The following is a 13,938-nucleotide window of genomic DNA, read 5'->3' on the forward strand; positions in this document are numbered from 1 at the left end:
CCAAACAACACAGTTCCCTTAAAGTGATACAGCCTCAGGTGCCCATCCATTTACACACATCAAATATGATGAAAATTTCAGTAAAACTTATTTCATCATATAAAAGAAAAGTTTCTACCAATCCCAAAGGATCGGACACATTACCTCCCAGGTTATTAAATGTTTCAGATCTTACACAAATACATGTTACAGCCAATTCTTATTAACTAAACTAAAATTTATTAAAAAACAAAAGAGAGAGAGTATGGTTAAAAGATCAATATACTTTTAGACATGAGCTCAATCCATTGAGGTTCAGATTCATAGCAGAGATGGTGAGCTTTGTAGTTGCAAAGAGTTCCTTTAAAATTCAGTTAATAGGTCACAGTCCAATGTCCAAATATCATATTCGGGGCATACCAGCACAACTGGGACCTCAGTCTTGCTACTCAATCATCCCTTGGTAAAGCTTAAGCAGATCTGAGATAACACAATCAGGACCCAAGGGTCTTTTTACACAGTGTTCTAGCATCCACTTGACCACACAGTCCTGGTTAAACAATAGGCTTTTGATATAATCTTTTGCTGTCTTTCAGAGTGATAGCTGTGTTAGTCTGTATCAGCAAAAACAATGAGGAGTCCTTGTGGCACTTTAGAGACTAACAAATTTATTTGGGCATAAGCTTTCATGGGCTAAAACCCACTTAATCAGATGCATAGAGTGGAACATACCCTAGGGAGGTATAAATGCATAGCATATGAAAAGATGGGAGTTGCCTTACCAAGTGCACTGACCCCCACACTTGGTAAGGCAACTCCCATCTTTTTGTATGCTGTGTATTTATACCTGCCTACTGTATGTTCCACTCCAGGCATCTGATGAAGTGGGTTTTAGCCCACGAAAACTTATGCCCAAATACATTTGTTAGTCTCTAAGGTACCACAAGGATTCCTCATTGCTTTGCTTTCTAAACACCACCAGTAAGTAATTACACAAATTAACATAGATTGCCTAATGGATAAATTGCCCTATTACAAACTTCAAAGAGACATATAGACAATGACATTATTTTACCCAAGAGTCATCCAAATGTTAATATTCCCATTTAATCTCTGAATCAATAGTTATAATGATAGACAGGAACTTTTCTCCTTTTCTTTTTGCGGATACAGACAAACACGGCTGCTACTCTGAAAGCCTCTGCAGATCCAGAGTCAGGCTCATAATCTCCAGTCTCCAAACCCAGTAGCTGTATATAAAGTATGGTTCTAGAAAGAAAGGTGGCTTCACTTTTATTGGGGTTTATTGTTGTCATTTCAGTGTTGCTTTTTTCAAAAGTTAAAACATTTTTTCCTAACTGCTGTCATGATCTGGGGTGCAATTCAGACCAGTGAGTGGTTGTGTCACAGCTTGTCTTATAACCCTGAGTGCCCCAAAATGCTTCTGATATTTGTGGTTTCCTGCCTGGGAGACACACACAGCCAGCAGCCAGCATGTACAAATGCTATTTACAGGTAGCATCTAAGATACACACAGTATTACTTATAACAGTATAGGTTTGCATTTCAAAGTTCTAGCCTATTTAGCATGAATGGGCCTAATTATCATTTGCATACCTTTCTAACATGACTTTAAAGGTGGGCTTTGGGTCATTCAGCCTGCAAGCTGTTTAACCCTTTCTAGCCATGCGTCACAAGGATACACCTATTTTAACACCTTTATCTAGGCAAGGCTGTTTGGTCTTGAACATATACTGGTAACATCATACTGGGGGAAATCATAACTTTACATATAATGTAGCTACATACATTTTACCATATTATTGATCCGTGAGTTATTAGTTTTCAAATGATACCTCACAAGGCATATTTTGTATAAAGATTATAATAGTATGTAGGGTGTGAATACAACGGTGCTTAGGGTCACAACTGTCACCACCACAGATACCGTGGGATCTGAAAGTCAGGCTCAGACATTTATGGTTTGCACATCATCATCAGTAATGAAGATTCTGTAGGCTGCAAATTCTATAGGCAATTGGACTTGTATAACCTCATTGTCCTCAATTTTGATCTTAGTTACACTTGCAAACCCCTTTTTTTTACTTTCATGGGATTGTTAAAGTGATTTTGAAGATATTAAGGTAGCACAATGACCTTTAAATGTGAAATTTGTCACTCACTCATTACTATGTTGTCTGTGTAGGGATCTAAAGGTAGAGGAGGCCTGGGATTACTTTAAATCAAAGCTGCAGAAGCTATCAGAAGCCTGCATTCCAAGAAAGGGGAAAAAATTCATAGGCAGGAGTTGAAGACCAAGCTGGATTAGAAGCATCTCAGAGAGGTGATTAAGAAAAAGCAGAAAGCATACAGGGAGTGGAAGATGGGAGAGATCAGCAAGGAAAGCTACCTTATTGAGGTCAGAACATGTAGGGATAAAATGAGACAGGCTAAAAGTCAAGTAGAGTTGGACCTTGCAAAGGGAATTAAAACCAATAGTAAAAGGTTCTATAGCCATATAAATAAGAAGAAAACAAAGAAGGAAGAAGTGGGACCGCTAAATACTGAGGATGGAGTGGAGGTTAAGGATAATCTAGGCATGGCCCAATATCTAAACAAATGCTTTGCCTCAGTCTTTAATAAGGCTAAAGAGGATCTTAGGGATAATGGTAGCATGACAAAATGGAATGAGGATATGGAGGTAGATATTACCATATCTGAGGTAGAAGCGAAACTCAAACAGCTTAATGGGACTCAATCGGGGGGGCCCAGATAATCTTCATCCAAGAATATTAAAGGAATTGGCACCTGAAATTGCAAGCCCATTAGCAAGAATTTTTAATGAATCTGTAAACTCAGGAGTTGTACCAAATGATTGGAGAATTCCTAATATAGTTCCTATTTTTAAGAAAGGGAAAAAAAGTGATCCGGGTAACTACAGGCCTGTTAGTTTGACATCTGTAGTATGCAAGGTCTTGGAAAAAATGTTGAAGGAGAAAGTAGTTAAGTACATTGAAGTCAATGGTAAATGGGACAAAATACAACATGGTTTTACAAAAGGTAGATGGTGCCAAACTAACCTGATCTTCTTCTTTGAGAGGGTAACAGATTTTTTAGATAAAGGAAACACAGTGGATCTAATTTACCTAGATTTCAGTAAGGCATTTGATACCGTGCCACATGGGTAATTATTAATTAAATTGGAAAAGATGGGGCTCAATATGAACATTGAAAGGTAGATAAGGAATTGGTTAAAGGGGAGACTACAACGGGTCCTACTGAAAGGTGAACTGTCAGGCTGGAGGGAGGTTACCAGTGGAGTTCCTCAGGTTTTGGGACGAATCTTATTTAATCTTTTTATTACTGACCTCGGCACAAAAAGTGGGAGTGTGCTAATAAAGTTTGCAGATGATACAAAGCTGGGAGGTATTGCCAATTCAGAGAAGGATCGGGATATCATACAGGAGGATCTGGATGACCTTGTAAACTGGAGTAATAGTAATAGGATGAAATGTAATAGTGAGAAGTGTAAGGTTATGCATTTAGGGATTAATAATAAGAATTTTAGTTATAAGATGGGGACATATCAATTAGAAGTAACGGCAGAGGAGAAGGACCTTGGAGTATTGGTTGATCATAGGATGACTATGAGCTGCCAATGTGATATGGCTGTGAAAAAAGCTAATGCGGTTTTGAGATGCATCAGGAGAGGCATTTCCAGTAAGGATAAGGTGGTTTTAGTACCATTATACAAGGCACTGGTGAGACCTCACCTGGAATACTGTGCAGTTCTGGTCTCCCATATTTAAAAAGGATGAATTCAAATTGGAACAGGTACAGAGAAGGGCTACTAGGATGATCCAAGGAATGGAAAACTTGTCTTATGAAAGGAGACTCAAGGAGCTTGGCTTGTTTAGCCTAACTAAAAGAAGGTTGAGGGGAGATATGATTGCTCTCTATAAATATATCAGAGGGATAAATACTGGAGAGGGAGAGGAATTATTTCAGCTCAGTACCAATGTGGACACAAGAACAAATGAATCTAAACTGGCCACCAGGAAGTTTAGACTTGAAATTAGACAAAGGTTTCTAACCATCAGAGGAGTGAAGTTTTGGAATAGCCTTCCAAGGGAAGCAGTGGGAGCAAAAGATCTATCTGGCTTTAAGATTAAACTCGATAAGTTTATGGAGGAGATGGTATGATGGGATAACATGATATTGGTAATTAATTGATCTTAAATATTCATGGTAAATAGGCCTAATGGCCTGTGATGGGATATTAGATAGGCGGGATCTGAGTTACCCAGGAAAGAATTTTCTGTAGTATCTGGCTGGTGAATCTTGCCCCTATGCTCAGGGTTTAGCTGATCGCCATATTTGGGGTCGGGAAGGAATTTTCCTCCAGGGCAGATTGGAACAGGCCCTGGAGGTTTTTCGCCTTCCTCTGTAGCATGGGGCATGGGTTACTTGCTGGAGGATTCTTTGCTCCTTGAAGTCTTTAAACCACGATTTGAGGACTTCAATAGCTCAGACATAGGTGAGGTTTTCGCAGGAGTTGGTGGGTGAGATTCTGAGGCCTGCGTGGTGCAGGAAGTCAGACTAGATGATCAGAATGGTCCCTTCTGACCTTTGTATCTATGTATCTATGTATGTATCTATGACAGTGATCAAAAGTCATAAAAACACCTTTTTTCAATCAGGTCATCAGAGTTAACTGAGTAAACAAAAGGAACAGATCCATGGAGTAAAATTGTGCAATTTTTTTTTTTACTCAGGTGCTAGTCAGAGTATAGACGCATTTTCAAATGTGTGTTTGTTAGTTAGCTGTCAGAATTATATAGAGAATAATAAATGGGACACCAGGAAATGACAAGCAGTTTTATTCTATTTGAGGTTCTGGCAGGTGATGTCTCTAAAACTGGATTATAGATGCTACGTCTGTTATTTGAAGCAGCTTTTGTTCCTAAACTGTAGCTCAAAACTGAGAATTCTTCAACTGATGTCAGAAAATAGATGCCTTCATGTATTTCTGCCTGCTTATTCTATAGTGGAAGGTGCCCGTGCATCAGTAACAAAAAATTTACAACCAATAAGAAAGATCTTTCTGAAATGAAAAATAACTGCAGTCAAATATTCAGAGGAGTTTCCTTTTTCCAGCATTCATTCAGTTCTCTCAAGTCAGTGGAAAAATATTGCCTCTAACCAATAAAGAAGCTAGAAGAATGAACATGTGGAAACATTTAGAATAACTGACATGCTTTAAAAATAAACATTGAGACTTTTTATCTAGAGAATGCTGTTTCTGGCACTACAGATGCTGATCTAGTTTCTGATGCTGACAGTGATGAGTCGTGTACCTCATAAGATGAAGATGAGAAACTATAGCACATTGAAAAGGCATTCTCAACATAAATTCATTCACATTATAGAATCAACTTAGAACCCTGACTACACACTGGGAGATGACTGAATGCAAAGCACTTATTTGTAGCCCACAAATAAAAAACTCCAGTCTATACACCCCTAAATCTAGACAAGTTGAAATATCAAATGTTTTTGCAAAGTGAAAAATTCTGAAAAGTTTGGAACTGATTTATGGAAACAGAAAATGTCAGCTTTCTCAATTGAAATGAAATGATTCAATCTGTTAAAATAACTTTTTCATGTTGAATCAATATTTGGAAATAAAAAATATAATTTTGTTTCAAAACATATGCTCAAGTTGACATTTTTCTTTTCAATTGCCCTGATAGGGAAGTTATTTCATGCAAACTATCTTGACCAGCTCTGCCTAGAATGGATCAGACCTGAACTTTTTGCAATGAGACCAGCTCAGCTTATTTGTTGCCAAGACAGGAAAAAATATTTGTGTACTATTTCCTTACCCATTAGAATAAAGGACTATCTCATTCATTTTCGTCCAAGAAGCAGTCTATAAGCTCACAGGTGAGAAGCACTTGTTGCTATGAATAAACTGTGAAATGTATGGGGTTTGTTTTTTACAAGATTTTTGTGATCATTAATGTTTCTGTACATAGGGCTGGAGGTGGCCATCTTGCTAAAAAAAGTGATGCTGTTTGTTTCCAACCTGCTTTATTAATGGCTTGGCAAGTATACAAAAAGCTATAAGAGTAACAAAGACACTGACTGGTGCATCCCTATGATAAAAAAATCCTCATAGGCTAGATTCCTTGTGAGCGCCAGCTAAACGCACTATGGGGCATGCTCTGTATCTGTATATCAGTAAATAGTTCATAGATAAGCCGTCAGTAGGTAGTGATCAAGAATCTGTAGTATAGTTCCTAGGTTTTGTAGGGCCAGTAAAACTTCTTGTTGTACTCAGCTTCATCTGGCAGCTCTTAACATCAGCTGGTAATAGACAGCACTTTACTGCTCCTCTCAACAGGAGTACAATGCACTACCAAATAGCTGCTAAGTGCAGCATGCATGATAGAAAGATGGTAGCTAAACAGAAAAGCAGTACTTGTGGCACCTTAGAGACTAACAAATTTATTAGAGCATAAGCTTTCGTGATCATCTGATGAAGTGAGCTGTAGCTCACGAAAGCTTATGCTCTAATAAATTTGTTAGTCTCTAAGGTGCCACAAGTACTGCTTTTCTTTTTGCGAATACAGACTAACACGGCTGCTACTCTGGTAGCTAAACAAGCTCCCAAAGACACTAACTACACCCCTTTGAGAAGGCAGGGTAAAAGACTGAAAATTAGCTGGCCACATCGCCTAGCTAGTCCTTTAATGTGATCTTGCCCAGCTTACCCTCTTCTTGTCCTGTCCCCAACCTTGTGCACTAACACAGCACAGGAAAAAGATTTAGCACAATCGTTTTCTTTAGACATTATTAAAACACATTGGAAAATGATTTATAGTCTCCTCTTTGAGCTTTCACACTGCTGGTGTCACAAATAATATCAGCTTGCCACAAAATGGCCATCCATCCCCATAAATAGGATTAGAAATGCCAGTCATAATTTAAAACATGTTGTATAGGGAGAAATATAATTTTAATTGGGGATGAACTAAGGATTAGAGGGAATTCCGTAGGGTACTATAAATAATTACAACAAAGGAGAAATGGCTTCATGTCAGTAAAATCAAGCTGCATATAACTCAAGATACCCTATATCTTCCATGCTCTCCTGTGAATGGATGGATACTACTCATTTACATTCACCCCCAAACACATACACACACAATGTTACCTTATTACTGTAGTTCTCACATGACATTCTCTGTCCTTGATGTAACCCATTACTTCTATTTAATGATGATCGGCATCAGGCTACTTTTTTCTTCTGGATTGGTATAAAGATGTAATTTTATCGATGTAGCACTTCCCCATTTTTTCCTCAAGCTTTAAACCTCTGTGGGCTTTAATTAAGCTACCTCTAGGCTTGGGAGTTTTTTAAGATTTGTTTGTTTGTATTTGGATTGTTTTTAAAGAAAAAGTTCACTTGTCAAGCAAGTTTCCTCAGTCTCACAGAGCTCTGCTTAATAATGAAAGCCTTGTGGGAAAAAATAGTGTGTGATCATGTAGTTAAAGACTGTCTCATAATGCATACCCACAAGGGGAGCAAATTAAAATTGAACAGTCAACCTTAATTCTGGTGGTGGTTCCTAACTTTTAAGTGCTTGACTTTACAACCTTAATAACATTCTTTCAATGTAGTTATTTTAAATGTAATAGCATTCATAAAACATTTAGGATTCATACTCCTAGAACCTGAAGTTCTCCATTTATCCTCAGAAGATGTATAACTATCACTGCCTGGATTGGCATTATCCCATACTACTCTCCAATTTACCTCAAGCATGACGTGCGGGAATCTCAACAGAAGGTGAGTGAATAGTCCCAGGGCTGGCTTTAGGGAAAATGGTGAACTCTCTTTGGTGATCTTTAAGTACTGCTCCCTGAGCAGGCAGCAGGCAGAGGGCAGCAGGTGGGTATGGCCCTTCTGACCAAGGTGCCCTTCCACAACCACAGTGCCCTAGGCAGTCAACCACATCACCCATGGGTAAGACTAGCCCCAAATAGTCCAGTCCATAATTTTTTACTCTTTGGAGCAAGATTGTCAACAAGGATGCCCATTGTGGTATTGGATTTTGTCATGTGGACATATGCCCTCAAAGTATTTTATTAAAACCACAACATCACATCACAGCTTTGGAGCTGCTATGTAATGATCTGTGATAACTTTATGAACGCTTTATGTGATCAAAGCTATATTGGCTTATTAGACTTTCCTGTATGAATGTATTGATTTAGATTAATAGGGACTTGCTGGAAAAACAAGCAGGAAAACAACATGTTGGTTATAGATAAGAAGCCTCCCAGCCAACACTTGGGAGGCAATTACAAGACAATGCTGGGAGCTAATAGATTAAAGGGTTATAAACAGTTAAATAGTGACTTGACAGTAACGGCAACTTGAGGCTGAGTAAAACTGCTCCTTAGCTGAAAATAAAGAATGGAAGAGGGGGAGAACTGACCCCTATCTTAAAATTATAGAGGGAGGGATAGCTCAGTGGTTTGAGCATTAGCCTGCTAAACACAGGGTTGTGAGCTCAATCTTTGAGGGGGCCATTTAGGGATCTGGGCCAAAAATTGGGGATTGGTCCTGCTTTGAGCCAGGGTTTGGCCTAGATGACCTCCTGAGGTCCCTTCTAACCCTGATATTCTATGAATGGGGTTGATCAAACCCTACAGGTCTTGGGGAGTCTATAGGAAGCTTAGGTCTACTTGGATCCCCAAGAGGCAGATGGCTAGATACCTAATTATTTTTTTCTGAAATACTTTGGTTCTAAATAAAACAATACTTTGCTTTAAGAATGTCATCTGGTCATTGGGTACCACTACACACTGGTCCTGAAAAGCAGAACTGCAGGATCTGAATATAACTTGGGTCTGCTGAAGTAATCACAGTTAGTACACAGGGGACTGCAGCCCAAGTCCTGGTGAGAGAGTGGAAAAATCACATGATTTCATGAGAGACGTGATGACTTGGGGCTTGAGAACTGAGAGGCAGGTCATTCAGTGAAACCAGGAGAAATCAGAGATGCAGTTAGACTGCTAACCATGACAACAACCATCAGCGAGGGACAACGCTCAACCTGGGCTGGAGTTGAAAGAGCAAGCTAGAGGTGAAAGGCCATATATACCATTAGTAATCTCCTCAGACACATGGTGTCCCTTCAGTGCTTTCTATAGATGTTTAATGGATCTGTAGAATATTGTGAACAGATTTATGAAATATATAAAAACACCTTAATCAACTTCTAAGGTACTCTAAGGTGAACTTCTGGCCTCCTCGCCTTGCTAATGTCCCTTTATGTGATTATTAAAGGTATGTCTTACCATGGAAAAAAGGAAGGAAATTCATAGTTGAGCTTTTAATCCATTCCATAGTCTCTACAGGCTGAATGCTCACAAGAAGTTAGGCTCCTAACTTCTATTTAGATTCCTAATTTCCATTGAAATCAATGGAATATAAGACTAAATAGAAGATAGGAGCCTAATTCCTTGTGAGCATTCAGAACTACATCTGTAAATTAAATCACCCACTCTTAGATGCCCTTTGAAAATATCTTGTAATGTTGGATCATTTCAAGAAACCAAAATGCCAAATTCAGTCTTATTGCTGAAATTCCTGCTCCTGCTGTGATCAATTTAATAAAAAGCATTAACTTTAATTTTAGGTCACAGCTTTTTGAATCTTCATATCACCTGTTACTGCACTGAATGAGCTTTAAAATATAGTAAAGTCTTCTGACTTCATATATATATAATGGTTAATCTTTCTTTTCTATGGTTGATAACACCATAGTTGTCATAAAAGCAATGTAGTGAAATTCTAGAATCTAGTGAAATTGAAGGAATATTTGAATCTCTGAAATGACTGCTTCCAAATATCTGTTCTCTAGTCTGACCCTGACCCACCTCGGTCAAGGCACTCATCTGTGGTCCCAAAAGGATGCCGTGGTCATGTTGTTGCTTCTCATCACATGAACTGAAATCTCTTAATATATATTATAAAGCAACTGACTTGTCTTTCATTTAGGCATGAATTCTGTTTTATCTTTATGACTGGATTCTAAAATATCTTTTTGCTTTTGTCCCTGGCCCCAATTCTGTTTATGTCTCCAGTTGTAACAATGGGCTGTGAGAAGAGGTGAGATTGCTGCACCAGAGCCAGCAGGCTGTTTACCATTGATCTGTGATAGTGAGCATGGGAAGAGGAGACAGGTCCTACGAGTCTCCCCTGCCTCCATCAAACATCCAGGGCTTTTCTTTCCAGGCTGCAGAAGATGAATCCTCCACTCTGAGAAAAGCCTTGAGCAGGGCTCTCAAAGGCCCTGTATTCTGTCTCCTCTTTTCCAGTGGCAGATCAAAGGGTCTCTGGGAAGGAAGTGCACAGAGGCTCCTGTCAGTTCTACAATGAAGAGTGGATTGCTCAATACTCAGGATCAGGGTCACAGTTAGCAGCCCATTACACTCCATAGAAACTCTTCCCTCTCACTTGTCTGCCATCTTCTTTGGCAGATTTCTCCTGTACCGCTAGGTTCCTATTTTAGGAAGTAGATGGGAAAGAGTGCTGTTTCAAATGCTTCTGCAATACACTGGCTAAACGCTCCATGTCCCCTGGACTACAGAGAAGGTAAGAGCTTACTATAGCTGCCAGCTAATTGAGTTCCTCCTTTAGCACAAGTAGTAGAGATCTGTGGTTTGTTACTGAAGGTTTAAGGTTTAATCACTATGGAGATCCCCTGGTGGGGATTGTTATACTCCTTCCTCCTACCAGGCTGTCTATTACTTGGAGAAGGGTGTATCCCTTCCTGCCCAGCAGTTTGTTACAGATTCCTTGGAGATTTGGGCCAGGATGCACCTGGCTTGCCCTCTGCTGTGTATCCCATTTTTGAGGAGTATTTTTTTCCTTCATCCCTCCTTCATACTTTCCCAGTTGCTCCGGGTGTAGGGGGAGGGGAGAACAAATGCTCCTCTCTTCTCATCACAGGTTGACTTAAATCTGCTGCTGACCCAGGTCTGCCGGCAAAAGTGCTGTTCCCTGAGAAATGGCAAAAAAGGAGCATCAGTTGAAAGCTCCTAAATGTCTGAAATTAAAATTAAAATATAATACATATGTGAGATTAAGTCTGACCTTTTACACAGCCTGTATCATCTTTCCCAGTAGCAGATCAAAGGGGTTCTAGGAAGGGAGTGCATAGAGATTCCCATCAATTCTGCAATGAAGAAAAAAATAGCACTGAAGGGAACAACATGGTATCTTCCAGGCAATGGCATTTTTCCACTTGAAAAGCAGCTGGTCTGATATCAGAAATTTGACTCAAAACATCATAGGGATTTATCGCCCAAACACCTATTACTATGATTTTAGGAAAATGTCTTCATTTTCTGAAATTAAACAAAGATATTTGTTTAGAATTATTGTGACTTAACCCATTAAATGTATTTATCACTATGGTTGCAAAAACAAGCTTACATCTATCGAAGTGTCTTTGAGCAGAATGAATGATTTAAGAGAAGTGGAATCACTGGCTGTATTAGATGAACATCTGAAGAATTTGAAGAAACATGGGTCAAATAGGACAAACTGATAAAGAAATATAATTGATATCACTTTTATAATATCAATAGGGATATTTATTGTAACTCAACCTACACTGCTCAACTCTACTGAATCTGTTAATTCTTATAACTATCATCCTCTTTTCTACTACTAATGTATGAAAATAGTGTGCGCTGTCTATAATTAGTTAGCAACTTTTTATTAAAAAATAATCAAAGAGTGAGATTCTGTCTGTTTTAGAGTGGACTCATTAGATCTCCATGTCGCTTTCTGTAAGAATAAGAATTCGTAAGTGTCCTTAGCTGCATTTCCCCTTTATATACTATTATGCAATGTGCTGTGCTCTGGTAGATTGCTAAACTAAACCTCATAGATGGCTGCATTTCAATGGCATTGTTTGTATACGGTATGTATAATGCTTTTAGGTCCTTTGGAGTGAAAGGAGCTATAGAAATTTAAAACAAAGTCATTATACAAGAGGAAAAGAGCTATTCTCATCATTTTCCTATGTGAATTTCCTCTTAATAGATGTAGGGTTTCCAATCTCTCTTTCAAATCAATGTATGGTCACACTTTTTCTCTTTCTGCTTTTCTCTCTTTTCTTTTGAATTTACAAATTCTGAAGGTGTCTGATTGTCAGCCCTGGGATTGAAATCTTCTATGTTTATCCACACAACATAGAAGCAAAGAAATGAGCACGCTTCCTCACACTTTGCTGACAATGTTTCTCATCCCTGTACAATAGGAACTATCACTAGGGCTGAAAGGGGATTTTAATTTCTATGTTTATTGACTATTTTGCATCCTATTGAGACTGCCAAAATGGGTGAGAAATGTGACTGTGCTTTTTGTGATAACTTGCCACTATATGAGAACTGCATTAAGATTACTGAATCATTTTACACTGTCAATGGAACTGTCAGAGGATAGCAATTTCAATCACTATTGATTTGGGTTGGATTTGAATTTATGTCTTAGAAATTAAAGGCTTCATATCCCATTACCAAAACTGGGATTCCAGCATACCAAAGGGACTTCATTTTTATAGGATATTCATATTTCAATATGGATGACAGCTCTCTTTCCAGGAAAATGAATGTAAAAATGTCACAACTGATTAGGCTACATCCCCCACAGTATGTTTTTTCCCCTGCTTTTATTCTTTCTTTTGATATCTTTACTTTAATTCCAGGTTATGTAAGTGTAATAACCCTGAGGTTTTTTTAATCCAGAGTTGGCAACTTTAGAAGCATGCCAATGCAATTGGCAATAATTTCTACTTTTGTAATATTGTGGGAATATCTCTAAGTTTTGATCACACTTTAACAAAATAAGATATAGCTCACAAGCATGCAACACACAAGGAGAACAAAAGGATAGCAAAACATACACTTGCAGACCAAAATATAATAAGAAATTCTAATATTTTTAGGCCCTTCAGCTTGACCCTGGACAATGAATGTCCCTTTAACATTGGTTGGGAGATTTATCTATTTGTTTTTTTTTCTTTCCCAATAAGTGTACTATGCTTTGCTCTTGAAAAGAGCTATTATTTTGTTGTTCTAACAGTAGACAAATTGTTATGATTTGAAGCAGAATTCCTCCCCTCCCCATGACATACAATTCATTTGTGAAAAGGGACCAAGCTTCACAATACTAATATGTGATACGCTGATCTATCCATCTGCAAAATTATCACAATGTATTTATTCTCTCAAAATATTTAAAATGACATAATATATAAAGATGCTGTTATATCATGATGTTCTTGGAAATATTTTTTCCCCAGATGTGACAGTCTGTGCCCCTATCTTTACCCTTTTATAGGACCGATTCATGTGCTTCACATTGCAAATTCACAACACACTGTTCAGGAGCCAGGATGAGAACCCTGGGCTTTCATTTCAAAAATACAGGCTTCAGCCATTTGAACTGACAGAGACCGCCACAGCTAGCCGCAGTAGTAGTAGTAAGTTCCTTACCTTTTCTGTGGGCTAGCCACTAGAGGCAATATCACCTAAAGCTCAGAACCGGTATTATATTACAGCATGTGAACAATCTCTACTCATACCATTTGTCCCATGGAAGTCATGGGAACATATGAATAAGGCTTACAAGATGCGGGCTCTTGTCAACAAAAGTGTCAATAGGAAATTCCTCCAAATAAACACCACCAATCCAAGCAAGCAAGAAATTAGATTCAAATAATTTTCAACTCCTTTGAAACAAATCTTGGAGCATGCCATGACATTTATCAAACTCAGGTTATGTCTGACCATGGGATGGAAGTGTATTCCTCTGAAAATAGCCTCTTCCAGGGATATGATGTATAAACCTGGGAGACAGATAGCTTCACT

This window comes from Dermochelys coriacea, chromosome 3 (assembly GCF_009764565.3).
Source record: "Dermochelys coriacea isolate rDerCor1 chromosome 3, rDerCor1.pri.v4, whole genome shotgun sequence".
In the NCBI taxonomy this organism is placed as follows: Eukaryota; Metazoa; Chordata; order Testudines; family Dermochelyidae; genus Dermochelys; species Dermochelys coriacea.